Below are 15,938 nucleotides of genomic sequence, written 5' to 3' on the forward strand. Positions count from 1 at the left end.
TTGAACTGTGCAATAGGCCATGTGGGATCTAGCCACCTTAACCACCATGCCATTGGCTGGCCTGCTACCACATTTCTAAAGAGAACAGGGGCAATATTTATCAAAAGCCTAATGCATGCATATCCTGTAACCCAGCAAATGGACTTACGGTTATTTATCCTGAAGAATTGGGACCAGCAGATGGTGTAATGGTTACGTTGCTGCACACCCACATATTCGACTGCTGTTCGAGTCCTGGATCAGGTGGCTTGAAACACACTGTGCATGTGTGCCTGTGTGCATAAAATCCCAAGAAGAGAATGGAAGAAAAAGAACTGTGTTGTGCCCACTCCTCCTGGGTAGTGATTTCTTGCTTTCTGTCTCTGCATCTCTCTGTCTCTCTCTGACCCTCTGGTGAGCTCACATGCTCTATAGCAAAAATCTCTCTGTAGGAAAAAACAAACAAAAAAAAAACAAAGAAAAACAAAAACAAAAACAAAAAACTAACAATGACCGTTGCTAAAGATTTAATATAAAGATACTAACTACAGGGTGGGCCAACTCTAGCATAGCAGTTAAGCACTGCACAGGGAGCCAGAGTCCACATGGCCAACCTCACTTCAAATCCCAGCCCTGTAGCTTGGAAAATATGCCAGGAATGTGTGCCCAAAATCTCAAAAGGATGAAAAAGTGGAAGAAAAAGGATTGCAATGTGGCCATCACACAAACCGCCGGGGGTTCGTTCTCTCTCTCTTTCTCTCCCTCCCTCCCCCCCACCTTTCTCCCTCTCATGAGCACATATGCCTTCTGGCAATAAAGAAAAAAAAATAGAGATTGTAAGCAGTCGCTTCCTAAAAGAGTTCTTTTTTCTTTTGTAATTCTTTTCTTTTCTTTTCTCTTCTTTTCTTTCCTATTTTTTTAACTAGAACATTTATTGCCTGACTTACTGTTGAAATTCTTAAGAACTGGATGCTGTAATGGCTGCTCTCTTGGGTTTGGGCATTGCATATGCCAGGAATGTGTGCCCAAAATCTCAAAGGGATGAAAAAGTGGAAGAAAAAGGATTGCAAATGTGGCCATCACATAAACCACCGGGGTTTTTAACTAGAACATTTATTGCCTGACTTACTGTTGAAATTCTTAAGAACTGGATGCTGTAATGGCTGCTCTCTTGGGTTTGGGCATTGCTCCTTCACAGAATCCATGCCTGAATCTGTGGTATACAATTTTTAGATACCTCATTCACCCGGTCCCAGTGGTATATCAGCTTTTTAGCCTTGCACTCTAGTTACACTTTCTCTTGCACTTGGCAGCGTAGCCACATTTGCCAGGTCAACTGCTGAAGGTGGTAGGCCTTAGGACCAAAGTACCGCACAACGCGTGCGTCTTGTTATACTTTCCATACGATGACGTTCCCTTCGTCATCTCGTTTCTGAGACTGAGACCAAAAAGACCAGAAATGAAGGCACTTCTGCTAAATTGGGTTCAGAAACCTCTGTCTCAAAATTTCTTTTTTCTGATTAATTATTGCCATGTTATTTAAAATTATTTTGAAAGTCCATTTTACTTATTTTGTAAAAGAGCATGTGAATGCTCATGACAGAAAGAGACAGGTACCCCCAATAGGGACTCCTCACATCTCAGTCCCTCCAGCCCTCCAGTTAGTCAAGCTCTTGGGTGCACCAGTTCGCTGTTTTTCAGGTTGGCTCAGGATCTGAGCACACAGTCAGCCATGTGGCCTTTAGCAATGCGAATTAGCACACAATCACCTGCACCCAAACAGCTGGGTCTAGATGATTTTAACTCTTACTGTCGCTGTCCTGGGAAATGGCTAAATAAACAACAGACCCACGCATTTCCATATATAAACAGGAAATACAGCCGTATTACAACATCAATAAGTGAAATAAGCCAGTCACAAAACAACAAATACCATCTGATTCCACTCATATGAGGTACCTAGAATAGTAGTCAAATTCATAGATGCAGGAAGGAGAGTGGTGGTTTCCAGGGGCTGGAGGGAGGGGGCATAGAGAACCGGTTAACAAATAGAACATTCAGATAAAAGCAGTTCTAGAGATTGCACACACAACAGTGTGCACCTACCTGTTACTATGGAACCATACACCTTTAAATGGTTAAGACGGTTAAGTTTATGCTTTGTAAATTTTACCACCATTTAAATTCTTAAAATTGGGGGCCAACAGTGGTTAAAGCACTGGACTCCCACATGGCTGACTGTGGTTTGAGTCTCAGACCTGGTGGCTTAAAAAAGAAGAGACTAAAGGAGAAGGGAATGCAGCATGGCCATCCCCCTTGAAGGGTGATTTTTCACTTTCCCTCTCACTGTTTCTCTCTCTCTCTCCAGGGAGCACATAAGTATAAGTCCAATGGCAAAAATCTAAAAAAAAAAAAAAAAATTAAAAATTTAAAAATTTAAATTTAATACCAATTATGTGTTGAACATGACATTATAAATAGTTTTAATTTTCTTCATTTTAATTGTGTAAATTTTCTAAATTTTTTTCTGAACTGTTCATTTTGCCTGTAATAAAGAGGCACACTTTAGTTGTATGAAACAAATTTTCATTCCATCTTTAGTTAATATTAGTGTTAGTAGTTAGTAACTGTGTATGACAGTAAAGAGATATTTGATTTTTATCCTTGCTAAACATATTTGCTTTATCCAGAATGCTCTCCCTATCAAATATTTATCTACAGAAGAGGTACACACCCTCAGGGCTGGCAGGTAGCATGGTGTTTAAGGGTGCTGGACTTCCACACGGCGAACCAAGGTTTGAGTCCTGGACCTGGTGGCTTTCTCTCTCTCTCTCTCTCTCTCTCTCTTTCTCTCTCTCTCTCTCCTCTTCTCTGGTCAAATTTAAATAAATTAATTTAATTAAATTAAATAATTATTTAAAAAGTACACACCTTCTAAGACTCAATTTGACCCCACCTTCCCTAAGAAATCTTCCCATATGAACCTCAGTAAAAATGTATTCTCATTCTCACAATACCTGCGATACCAGTAATAGTGACAATATTTACTGTCATTCATGTGCTTAATCTGTAACAAGCACTAAGATTAACATACAATTTCATCATGTAATATTCACACATTTAATTACATGTTATCATCTCTATTATCCAGATAGGAAACTGAGGAAAAGATACAAAATACCTTAAACTGTGAAAGAAATGGCAGTCTAGGCCGATCTGCTCCAGAGCCCAGTCACTGCTTCTATCATGAAAGACTGTGAAGATTACTGTTCTGGCTTCATTCATTTTATATAATGGAATTTTCAACCTTAGGACAATACCTTGGACAATACTTTCCCTTATCCTAGTATTTCCACCTTGTTTACAGACACTAGGTCTTGAGCTCTTGACACTGGGGAGAGATATAATAGATTTGAAAGTAGAGCATAGCTGACAGATTTTTCTGATAGTCTGGGAATTCTGTGAACTCTAGAATAGACCGGATGTTTCAAACAGGTTGATGAAAAAGAACAGGTCTTCCCTTTATCAGCACCCCATCCTTCTACTCTCCCATTCTTTAAAAAGGAGACAGATAAAGAAACGACTGTCAAAGAGAAGCAGAAAACATAATGTACTATGGGGCATATGAAGCGGGGGCCCCACACCCCAAATTCCAGGCTTGAGTAGGGGAGGGTGAATGATTTGGGTGAATATCTAAGAAGATATGAATCATATAGAGTTTTTAAAAATTTACTGTGCCCCACAAGATCATAAAGATCTCAATTATAACACTGAAAGAGGGAGAGATTTAGGTCCTGAAAGGGCCAGAAAGGGAGGCTCTTTTCATGGTGACCGGCATGTAACTAGGCCCAGCCCTTGGGTTGGCTGACTGGGGCAACTGTCCAGGACTCATACTAGGAGGGAGACAAGGGACACTGGATCTTAGCCCTATTTTCTCAACATTGTTAAAAGTCAATGTCATTATTTATTGTTGGGGATTTAATCAGTTCAGTAGAGGTACAGGTAAAGCAAGAATTAATGCATCATTGAGTACGGATAGTCAGTATATGTTAAGTGGAGACACATAATGTCTCTCTTTCATAGTCTGGCTTGCTTCACTCAGGAACAAATCTTCCATATTCATCTACTTTCTATCAAATGCCAGGATCTTAATTGTTTTGTATGGTTGAGTAGTTTTCCAAAGAGTATACGTGCCACGCTTTTTTGATCCATTTATCTGTTCGTTATTGTCTATTGATGAGAATGTGTTTTGTATCCTCAACTGGACTGGTGTGAAGTGTATTCACGTTGGGTAAATACAACTTACAAGCCAAGAGATGTATGGTGATTAAATATATAAAATAAAAAATAATTTAGAAAAGAAGTATAAAAAAGAATTAATGTATCTTGATGAATACTTAGGGGCTCAGTGCTCTCTATTTTGCATATGTGTGAATTCTGACCTAACAGACTTTGAGTTGTTTCTCTCATAGTGGCCATGGGTTACATCCATTCACACACACGTATTTGTATTTTATTCTCCATGTGATCCATAGATTGTATTTGTGAGACTCTTTGACGGAGAATTCAACTTTCACCAATGAGCAAAATTAAACTAGCTGGTAATATGAATTTTAACTCTGAGTTTAGGATTTGGAGTCATCCCAATGTAAATCTGAAATCCCACCTTATCATTCCCCAGATCTGTGAACTTTTGATAGGTTTTTAATCATCTGGGCCTTTGTTTTTCCATAAGTAAAATGGATATTATACTACCAATATTATTATAAATATAGAGTACTTAACACTAGCAGCTAGCATATAGCAAATGCTTAATAAATGTTATCTCTCTGGCTGGCTCCATGGCGCAGCAGAACTGCACTGCTAAAGATAAGTTGAATTCTACACGACAACAATGGTTCTAAAACTCGCCCTGGTCTGTCTGAAACATATCAGGCATACACACAAGTGACCAGTATTCAACAGGCTAGAAAAAAGGGATTCCAGCGTCACCTGACCTGTGAGCGTGCTGATCTCTCTCTTTCTCTCTCTCTCATTCTCAATTGCATGTGTACCTACTCTGTAATGAATAAAGAAAAAACTGAAATAAAGTAAATGCTAGCCCTAATCTGTAAATTTATCCAGAAATTTAGAGGTACCAAACTCCAAGTCAAGAGACATGGTCAAAAAAATAAAGGCCCCCAGGAAGAGAAATGCCATCTGCTTTGTGCTATCTGTGACTTAGATAACACAAGGCAGCCCTGGAGAAAGGGCAGAAAGACGCTGTGGCTGGTATGACAGGTGAGAATCAGGGGTAAGTAAGTTAAGCCCTTTATACAGAACCTATCTTAAAAGGTTTACTTTTTTTTTTTAATGTAGAAGGACACTAAGAACACTGAATTGGACTGGCCTAGAACGTGTGGGTATGAGTGTATGTGTGTGTATGAAGCTAAACTGAATTGTGTACTACTCTGATTGATTTGCAGATATTAATACCTCCCACTTTCATTTTTTTTAGAGTTATTTTATTTCACTTTATTTATTTATTTTAATTTGATCAGAAAGGAACAGACAGAGAAAGGGAGAGGGAAAGGGAGCGGGAAAGCGAGAAAGAAGCCACCAGGTCCAGGACTCAAACTGCAGTTGGCCACATGAGAGTCTAGCACCCTTAACCACCATGCCACCTGCCAGCCCCAACCTCCAACCTGCATTTAAAGAAAACCCTTTTTGGGCCCAGCCACAGTGGCTCAGGTGGTAGAGACCCACTGTGAGATACTGGAAGGTGCAGTAAGGGAGACCCCAGTTTAGATCCCAGACCAGCGGTTCTCAACACACTGGGTCTGCCCTCTCACCTATGATCCTGGCTGGTTGCGAGACTGGGGGAAATAGAGCATAGCAAGACCCTGTAGAAAATCAGTCTCTCTCTGTCTCTTTCTCTCTCAATAAATAAATATACTTTAAAAGACAAAAAATAACTTGTCAATGCCAATATCTTCAGAGAGAGAGAGTGAGAACAGAGACACAACTCCATGAAGTCAGGTACCTGAGCACGCCCGCCTAAACCCTGTTATGTGCCTTCTTGCCTCCATGTTCTGCCTCAGCAACTTGGATGTTCGTGAACCTTATTTGTCAACCTGGGCCTAGTCATTGAGCAAAACAGGAACCAAGCTGAGAGCTTGGCCTCCATCTCAGTAATACACATTCAGGACGCATACATGGCCCAGCCACTCCTCGCCAGCCCACAAGAGCAGCTGGTTGCTTTTGCTCTGACAGCCAATGACATCATGGCTAGACATGGAACGCGAGAGGATCTCAAGCACGAAAAAAACAGTCACAGACCTATTTTCTGCCTGGAAGAAGCACAGGGGCCCCTCCCTCTCCTGCTCAAATTTTTATCAGCTGGCAGAAGCTGTATTCATTTTTTCCAAAGAAGAAAAGGAGCTATTGAATTCCAAGCACTGTGTCTTTTATATGGAAATGGTAGAGGGACTCTGCTTTCTTTGAAAAGTTTCTGGTTGCGATATCCAGAGTCTCTTCTCTTTCAGTTACTGAATAGCTTATGTCTGACCTGTCTTTTTTTCCTCAAAACCAAGCCTGTTTGCTCACTTCAACTTCTGCACAAAATGTACCAATCAGATTTCAATCGGAGAAGAAAATGTGGAGAGGGACAGCTGTTCATGAAACAGATGTTTTATTTTATCTTAAGCATGCATCCTGGTGCTATAGTGTTAATAGCATGCAGTCTCACTGTGAAAAAACTTCTTATTTGAGCATAAATAATATACTAATAGCTGTCTCTGTTGCAGGTAAATTCCTTTGGTGAGTGAGTGATTGAGGGCAGACTGTGGAGTCAAACCCTGGTCCCACCATGGATCACTGTCTGACACTGGGTGAACAGGGCAGAAAGTCTGTAAAACCACTGGAAGGGTAATGGCCAACACTCCTTTAACAAGGAATAGGCTAACAAGAGAAACCCATAAAACATTTCTTAAAAAGTTTTTGCTATAGTGCATACGTGCTCTCCAGAGAGAGAGACAGAGGGAAGAGAGAGAGTGAGAAAGTGAGAAATCACCACTCTCCTCCCCTCTCCCCCCAACCACCACCACCAGGGAGGATGGACACACAATCCCTTCTCCTCTGTTCTACTCTTGGGAATTTGGGCACATATGAACATGAGCCCAGAATATTTTCCAAGCTGACTGGTCCAGGATTCAAACCACAATCGGCCCTGTGGGATCCAGTGCCTTAACCCCCATACCACCTGGCTAGCCATTTATTTAATCAAAGTTTTACATGACTCAGGAGCCTTCAGAAATGAAAACCCAGAGATCCAGGGAAAACTATTTTTATGCTTAGAGTCTGTGAAGTTTGGGCAGTCATGTAGAAATGCGGTTGGACAAAAAGAATATGATATAATGGTAATAGACAGTGGGGAGAACCCAGAAGGCCTGTTCCAGTTCTTCTCAGCCTCTCTGTTTAGTGTTCATTCCTTCAATTCCTTCCTTCCTTCCAGGGCTGGGGCAGGACTCCTCTGGAATGAGGGTGTTCAAGGGAGAAAGGAGAAGGCAGAGAGTGACCTTTCTAGATTCTCCGTTGGGGGAGAATTGGGGGTTCTAGTTTCTCATATCACGTTAGGAAAAATGAATTCTGTTTCCATGACTTGCTGTATGGAAACAAGGGACAGGAGGCAAAGGGCAGCAGACGATCCGAGAGATCTTGCTCTGAGGCCCTTCCCATGTCCTTTAGTTCAGCGTACTCAGACACCAAGGGGACTCACTCGAGGGCATTGCGTTCCAAGCTCCACCAGGTGAGATTTAGCTGTTAAGTTCTAGTTTCTGCATCTGTACAGTGGGATGTTGGTGACAAAAAGTGCTCTTAAGACATGAGATTCAAGTGAGGATTTAATAAGCTCTTCCATGTACATGGCTTAACCAGGTGTCTGCTACATGTTGATATTTGATTATATTACTATTAGCTATCTTGATCAATTGAGAAAAATCTCTCCCCCAAAATATGATTTTATCTCTTTTTTCATTATATCTACTATAGGTAGCTTCAGGTGCTCAGTCTATATTTCCCTATTCAGACATCACTTTTGTTAATAAAGTGTTCTGACTCCAAAATTACAGACTCTCTTACTGAAAATGTGATTTGGCTGTGGGCTCGGTACAGTAATCTCTAAAATAGGACTCTTGGCAACTATAATAACATGATGAATTACATTTTCTGATTTTTCTGGAAAAAAAATTACTTTGTTTCTACCCGTGTAGCTTACATCTTTTCTGAGACATATCAGCTCATTTTTATTCCTCAATATGTATGGTGTGTTTAAAATGGTGGAAAGAACACAGATTTGAATCTTAAAGATCTGAACGTAATTCTCTGTTTGTAAGTCCTTGCCCCATGACTTCAAGTATGCAGCCATTCTGATCCTTGGTCTCTTTGCCTACAAAATAAGGAATAAAAAAATTATCAATTTTTTAATTGAATTCTTATATTTTTTAATATCATGTGATACCTAGTTTTGAACATCAGATCTTACTACAAAATAATAACAAATAAATATGAAGACTTTGGATACGTGATATTATAGTATATATGAGGGGTCTTTAAAGAGTTCATGGAAAAGGCACATAACACAAAAACTGTGCATGGATTCCTTTTTTTTGCATCAAAATAAACTTGTGTTTTAATTCAACTTTCATCTACTTTTTCTGACTTAACAGGTATTCGGCCTCGTGTCCTTGGTTCTTGAAGCAGCTTTGGCACGGCTTTAAAAAGATAAGCTGGAAGACAGTCTGACTTTCTCCTGCCCTCCTTTAACCTGTTCCTTTCTCTCCCTAAGGTAGGCCACAGAAACTAGTCTCAAGGTGGTTCATAGAAACTAATCTTCCTTAAAGCCCTCATTCCAGGCCCAGCCGCTGTGATGCAGCAGTAATCACTAGCACCCGACAGTGCCGCAAGTCATACGCAATCATGGGTACTTTTGCCTGAAAAGCATTCTTGGGAATCAGCAGTTAGCATAATGGCTATGTTGCTGGACTCCCACATAGTCGACCGCGGTTCGCATCCCGGACCCAGTGGCTTAAAACTCACACCGGGCGTGTGTGCATGCGTGCCCAAGATCCCAAGAGGAGAATGGAGGAGAAGGGATTGCGGCGTGACCATCCCCCCTGAGGGGTGATTTCTCACTTTCTGTCTCTATGTCTCTCTCTGTCTGTCTGGTGAATGCACATGCCCTATAGCACAAAAAAAAAAAAAAAAAAAAGCATTCTTCATGGGTGCCTAGCAACCTGAAGATCTGGATGGTGTGGAGAGAAGGCATTGCAACATGATGAACCCCTATTGAGACCTTCACGAACGTCTTCTCTCTTCTTTTCAGCCCTCACTTGCCCTTTCCACCACAGAAAGAAAGCGGGGGAGGACCCTCATTACAGAGGGGTCCTACCCCATGCCTGGGAAGAAGGAACATACACAGAGAGGCCAAGAATCTGAGCAGATAAAGCCTTCTGGTTTCCAGCTGACATTAAGAAAGAGTTAGAACACTCAACATGCGCAGGGGAGGAAAAACTTCTCAGACTTGGGATTTAAAGAAAGATAAATGAAAGTTGAAAGGGAGGCGGCCAAGGGAAGGAGAACAGCATGTGCCACGGGTTGGTGGTAGAATGACAGCAAAGACAAGCCAGTTCAATATGCAAGAGAACAGCCAGTGAGCAATGTGAGAGCAAACTCATGCACTCACAGGAGACTGTCTCGTCGCCTTCCCTCCCTACACCCCCATTTGGCCCTGCCTCCACGTTGGAACCTGGCCCCATTTCTGGGACAGAGCCGTGGCCGATGACGGATACTTTCTTGCTGATAACAGCGGAGCATGTGGAGAACCATCTGTTCACTGAATGTTCCAATCAAGTTTGAGTTCATTTAAAAAAAATTCTATTTGTGGGTTTGTTTACCATTTGAGGGTCAAAATAATACATCCATATAAGGATGAGTGCATCTTTTCAAAGAATGGCTAATCTAGTCAATCTGGGATAGCTGGAGAAAGTATAGTTGTTCCTGGGTATCTGCAGGGGATAGGTTCCAGGACCCTCCTTGGATATGAAAATTCATGAATGCTCAAGTACCTATATAAGATGGTGTGATATTTGCAAATAACCTATACATCTTTCTATATACCTTCAATAATCTCTGGATTACTTGTAATACCGAATACAATGCAAAAGCTACGTAAATACAATCACATGTCACTTATGGGCAGGGATACCTTCCAAGAAATACATCAATAGGTGATTTTGTTGTGCAAATACCACTATGTACCTATACAAACCTAGATGGTATAGCCTATTACACACCCAGGCTACATGAGATTGCCTATTATAATCTTATGGGACTTGTCATTGACTGACATGTCATTATGCAGTGCATGACTGTAGCTGTTATACTGTGTTGTTCAGGGAATAATGACAAGAAACGAGAGCCTGTATGAGTTCATCCAGATGTAACCATGTCAGTCCATGAAAGGCCATGCTGGCAAGAATATAACATTTCCCATCCACAGGTGCTCAAATCTATCCATACAGAAGCCATGGGTATAAAAGGCTCTGTGACCATGCCTTGCAAGGTATAAGAGCACAAGACAGTCACAGAACAGGATAGAGCGCTGGCCAGGCCCAGAACTGGGGATATCGAGTTCGTCTATGACCTTTTATAAACTTCGGTTCCCTCACCTCTAGATAATCTAGAATTTGAGATATGGCTATGACCACTGATCAAGTGATGGTGATAAGGCCAAACCAAAACTTAATTTTAGAAGATTATATTTTATGGTTCATTCTCATGGTAAAAGACATATCTGACTCAAAATAGAGATTTGATTTCTCAACCCTTCTTCCCATGCTCTGAAAGCTGGTACATGTGGCTAGCCTTACTGAAGCATTGATTTCATTAAGGGTGAAAGAGCCAAGATAAACAAACAAGCAAACAAAGAATCCAATAAAAGGACTTGCTCGGTTGTCATGGACCCGAACATGTAATCAATAGTACTTATTCAATAAGATGTATAGAAAAACAAAAATGCTACATCTCTTTATCCTATTGAGAATGTATTTATAAGCAAACACAGATAAATGAATCATCTTGGTTCAGTGTTTGCTTTTTTAAATTTTGCCAGAGGATGTGTGCACTGACCAGAGAGAGACAGAGAGACAGAGAGACAGAAAGAGAGAGGGAGAGGAAGAACACACCCTCCATGAGACATGATCATACCTAAATTCCCTCTCCTCCATTTTTTTCCTTTTCCAGAATTTTGGGCATGCAAACACACTCAGTGTGGTTTTTTAAGTGACTGAGTATGACATCAAACCATGGGGTCAGCCATGTGGGATCCAGTTCCTTCAAACACCAGGCCATGAGCTAGCCCAGTGCTCTTCTTTGCTATGACAAAATTAATGTCTAATGATTAAACTATTAGCACACAATATCCTATTTTGCTCACAAACAATACAACTAGTACAGCACCAATGGGCAAAACGTTTGACTTTTTCCCCTATAGACTAAATGTTACTTTTTTTAGCTTTACTAGAATATAGTTTATGTACAATAAAATTAGCTCATATTTAAAATACAGTTATGACTTTTGACAGATGCATACGTACCCAGATTAGCACTACAATCAAAATGTGTAATAGTTCCTTAAAATATTGCCTTTTTATGTCTTCCCATTAATCTGTGCTCCCCATTCCCAGCCAGAGTAAGGCAAGGATGATTTGCTTTCTGTTGCTATCATTTTGTCTTTTTAAGAATTACTTATAAACTAAATCAAATTGTAAGTAGTCTCCTATACTTCTCATAGTTCTTTTAGCAAATTGTACACATCTTCTCTTTACTGTTGAGTAGCATCCCAGTAAACAGACCTACCACATTTTGTTGTTCCAATTACCAGTTGACCAACATTCAATGTTCACAGTTTAGGGTTACTATGAATGACACTATGAGCATTTCTGTACAGGTCTATCTGTAGATTATTTCATTATTCTACATTGACATACCTAAGAATGACTGACTTATATGGTGGTATGTGTTTAACTTTTTAAGAAACTGTTAAGTTGGAGCCACCAGGTGGCATAAGGGTTAAGGGGTTGGACTCCCACATGGTTGACCACAGTTCAAGTCCCAAACCTGGTGGCTTAAAAAATTACACTGGGAGGGACCAGCAGGTGGCACGGTGGTTAAGGCGCTAGACACTCCCACATGGCCGACTACAGTTAAAGTCCTGGACCTGGTGGCTTGCTTTCTCACTTTCCCACATTTTCTCCCTCTCTCTCTGTCTCTCTCTGGTCAAATTAAAATAAATGAATGAATAAATAAAAAATTAAATATTTTTTAAAAATAATTATTAAAAAAAATTACACTGGGAGGGAACCAGTAGATGGCATAATGGTTATGTCGCTGGACTCCCATGTAGACAACTGTGGTTAGAGTCCCAGACCTGGCGTCTTAAACTAAAGCTGGGCATATGTGCAGCCCAAGGACCCGAGGAGAATGGAGAAGGGATTGTGGCATGGCCATCCCACTGGGGGGTGATTTCTCGCTTTCTCTCTCTCTGTCTCTCTTGTGAGCACATGCACCCTATAGTAAAAATCTCTCTTAAAAAAAGAAAAGAAAATTACACCAAGCAACACATGCCCCAAATCCCAGGAGAATGGAGGAGAAAATATTGTGCCGCGGCCATCTCCCTGGTGTGTATTTTTGGGAGGATTTCTCACTCTCCCTCTCTGTGTCTCTTTCCAGTAAGCATACGCACCCTATGACAAAAACCTTAAAAAAAGAAACTCTTGAATTTTCCAAATGGCTGTACTATGGTGCATTACTTGATTGACTGTATTTTGTTGTATAGATCCACCCAATATCACCATAAATAAGTATTCTGTGTTTTAAGCTCTGTTCTGCATTCTGCCATTTTTCTGAGAGCTTATTTCTCTCTCTCTCATGCACACACACACACACCCAAGCCAAGCAATATTTGTTAGTCCTCTCTGCCCTCAATTTGGGATCTTAGAGTTAGGCTGAGCAGCAGAGAAACCAACAGCATATTGGATTTAACCAATATGTATAATTGACTATTTTCACTTATGTGATTAGCTTCCTTTTCAAAGTCAGCCCTAGAGCAGAAAACTAAATCTCCTTCTGGACAAACAAAACCCAGCCAATGGATCTGCATGAAAATGGGAGATGACCTAAAGCAGGTTCTTCTTCTGAGATCCTTAAAAGGATATCAAAGAAGAAACTATCTTTTCAAGGAATGAAAAACCAAACCAACAACAAAAATATCTTCCTTGGGAAGAAAATACATACCGAATACACATTTCACTGGTTTAGAAAGAGCCTGCATAACTTTGATTGTCAGCCCATCGAAAAATTCTTGTTTGCAGGCTCTTCGGGGAGACGAGAAAAAGAATGTTGTACTGGCAAGCAATCCTCTCAAAGCATTAATCAGACAATGTATTCCCTATCTTTTGAGAAATGCTTGTTGCTCTATATAATAATAAACATAACGATTTCAATCATAGGTCTTCATGTTACTGTTGTTCGTTATAAGAAGGCTTGCCACTGTAGAAAAGGTAAAAGGGCATGCTATGGCTTGAATATATCCCCCAGAAATTCATGTGTTGGGACTTGGTTACATTGGCTGCATTGTAAAGATATTAAGAGAAAACTTAATTCTTTCATGGTGTCTCAGGGTAAGTCCTACCCTCAGGGTAGTGGGCCATGATTGGTTCATGTGATTGCATCTTGGAGGCAACTGTCTCATGAATAAATTAATGATGTCTCACAAGACCCAGTAAGTTCTAGCTCTGCGAGAAATGGTTAGTTCTCACAAGACTTGGTTATTATAAAACAGGGATCAGTCAGGACCTCTCTCTCTGCACATGCCTGCCATCCGCCGTGCTTCTGGCAGCGACACCACGTCGTAGGCACAGGACTTCGGACTTTATGTTACTGGTCTCTGAGTTTGTAAATAAGCTTCTGTAGTCTTCATAAAATCACCTAGGCTCGATTATTTCTGTTAGCAATGCAAAAAAAAAAAAAAAGTCTCAGACAAAAAGAGATACAAGTCAAATGTCTACAAATTTATGAGTTTCTGAAAGTGTGCTTTCTTTTACATCAATCTGCAAGGCTGATTTGTTTTACCAAATAAAACAGAGAACTATATGGGAGGGATGCACAAACAAACAAACAAATAAAAAACAAAAACAAAAACAAACACAGAAGGAAAAAACATGAGCAAAACTGGCCCAGTTGCTATGTCACAACACAAATGAAGTGCCCTGCAAGGCTGGGAGCCATGTGGCCAACCACAGATGATGAGGACCCTGAGAAGTTGTAGGCTGGGGAAAGAGGATCGCCACACGCAAAGGGTGCTTTTCTCTTCCTCATACTAATGTCCGCTTTCTCTCATTAAAAAAAAAAACGAAAGCAAAACTGACACCCTGTCTCATTCTCTTCTGCCTTAGTCTGATCTACCCCAATTCTGTTCAAAATGATCATTGCTCTGTGTCACTTTTTTAAAAAAGTCACGGTTTTCCCTAAGCCAATATTAGTTTATGCTAATAAAAATTTACCTTGTTAATAAAGGGATTTAAGATTACCCCAAATATTCAGTTCTTACCCAGAAACAACAATAAAAAAAAGAAGCTTTATTTTTTCTTATTTGATATCTTTTTAAAAGTGATTTAAATTATTATAGAAATAACACTAGTGGCACACAATCACTTTAGATTTGTCCACACTAAGAAAACTACCTTGACTGAAAAAAATGTCCTCCGTGTGTGTTTTAGGGCTGGTGGCTCACCGTCAGAATTTAGAATTTAGAAAATCTGCCTGGTGACCTCACCGGACCCAAGTTCTAGCCTTAGACACAGATTATTGAACCAGATTGGACACGACCAAGAAAAATACATGTTCTGGCTGAGCAGTCACCATGGGCCAAAAGCTGGTTTCCTTCTCTCACGAGAATTTGACAAGAAGAAAGTGATTGTGGCTTACTGGTTTGGGAATCTAGCACTACAAGCTCATGCAAGTTCAAAGCCAGAGCTGGGACAATGGTAGGCATTGCTTCTGCCTTTTTCATGAACTTTTTGAGGTTTTCTCGTATGTCAATACAAAGAGTATATGTTTTTATACTAGATGCTGAAGAAATTATCAGTGAGTAGGACAAGACTTCTTTATTCTAGGTGTGAAAGTGGAAGATGGAGATCAGAAAATTTGCCTTAATGAAGTTATGTGACCTTCTTCACACCTGCAATCCCAACCAGACAGACAGACATCTGTTTTCAAGTAGCGTCAAAAACATAATAAAATGCAAATGCATATTGATCAGCAAATAATTATGACAACCCATCAGTATGCTAATGAGTCTCAATTCCTCCTAACAAAGTTTTTTTTGTGTGTCTAAACTAAAATAATACAGATTTATCTAGTACTACCCGCACAGCTCAAATGATCATAAAATCTGAACTTAGAAAAAATACAAATGAAAAGCAAATAATATTTGATTTGTGGGTCTCTCTGAGACTTCACAGAGTCACTAAATGATCTAGGTCATAACAGAAAAAAAGCCATATATATCTGTGTGTGTGTGTGTGTGTGTGTGTGTATATATATATATATATATATGTCCTTTGATCTAGGATTTGTTACAGTAGTTTGGACTTATACTCTGGCACTAAATCAATAGATAACAAATCCATGCTGATTTCATCTGGGAAGAGACCTTCAGCAGTATCATTTCTCAGAGTCCACACAGTGATTAGTTGAGACTCACTTTAGAACCACTCTTCAAATTACATTATACAGGGACCAGTAGTTAGCATAATGGCTATGTTGCTGGACTCCCATGTAGTTGACCGCGGTTTGCATCCCGGACCCGGTGGCTTAAATTTATGCTGGGTGCATGTGTGTGCATACCCAAGATCCCGAGA

At 40.2% G+C, this 15,938-nt stretch overlaps 1 long non-coding RNA gene across 1 annotated transcript; it reads right to left on the bottom strand.

Moving 5' to 3' along the window:
* Nucleotides 1–8,372: 8,372 nt before the first annotated feature.
* LOC102488126 (uncharacterized) lies at nt 8,373–14,811 on the bottom strand. Its single transcript, XR_001370777.1, has 3 exons — nt 14,760–14,811; nt 13,873–14,020; nt 8,373–8,404 (listed from the first exon to the last, which is right to left on the bottom strand). It is a non-coding gene; the product is annotated as an uncharacterized LOC102488126 (long non-coding RNA).
* Between the last annotated feature and the right edge of the window lie 1,127 nt (nt 14,812–15,938).

The sequence above is a fragment of the Tupaia chinensis genome, unplaced genomic scaffold (assembly GCF_000334495.1).
Source record: "Tupaia chinensis unplaced genomic scaffold, TupChi_1.0 Scaffold000395_1, whole genome shotgun sequence".
In the NCBI taxonomy this organism is placed as follows: Eukaryota; Metazoa; Chordata; class Mammalia; order Scandentia; family Tupaiidae; genus Tupaia; species Tupaia belangeri.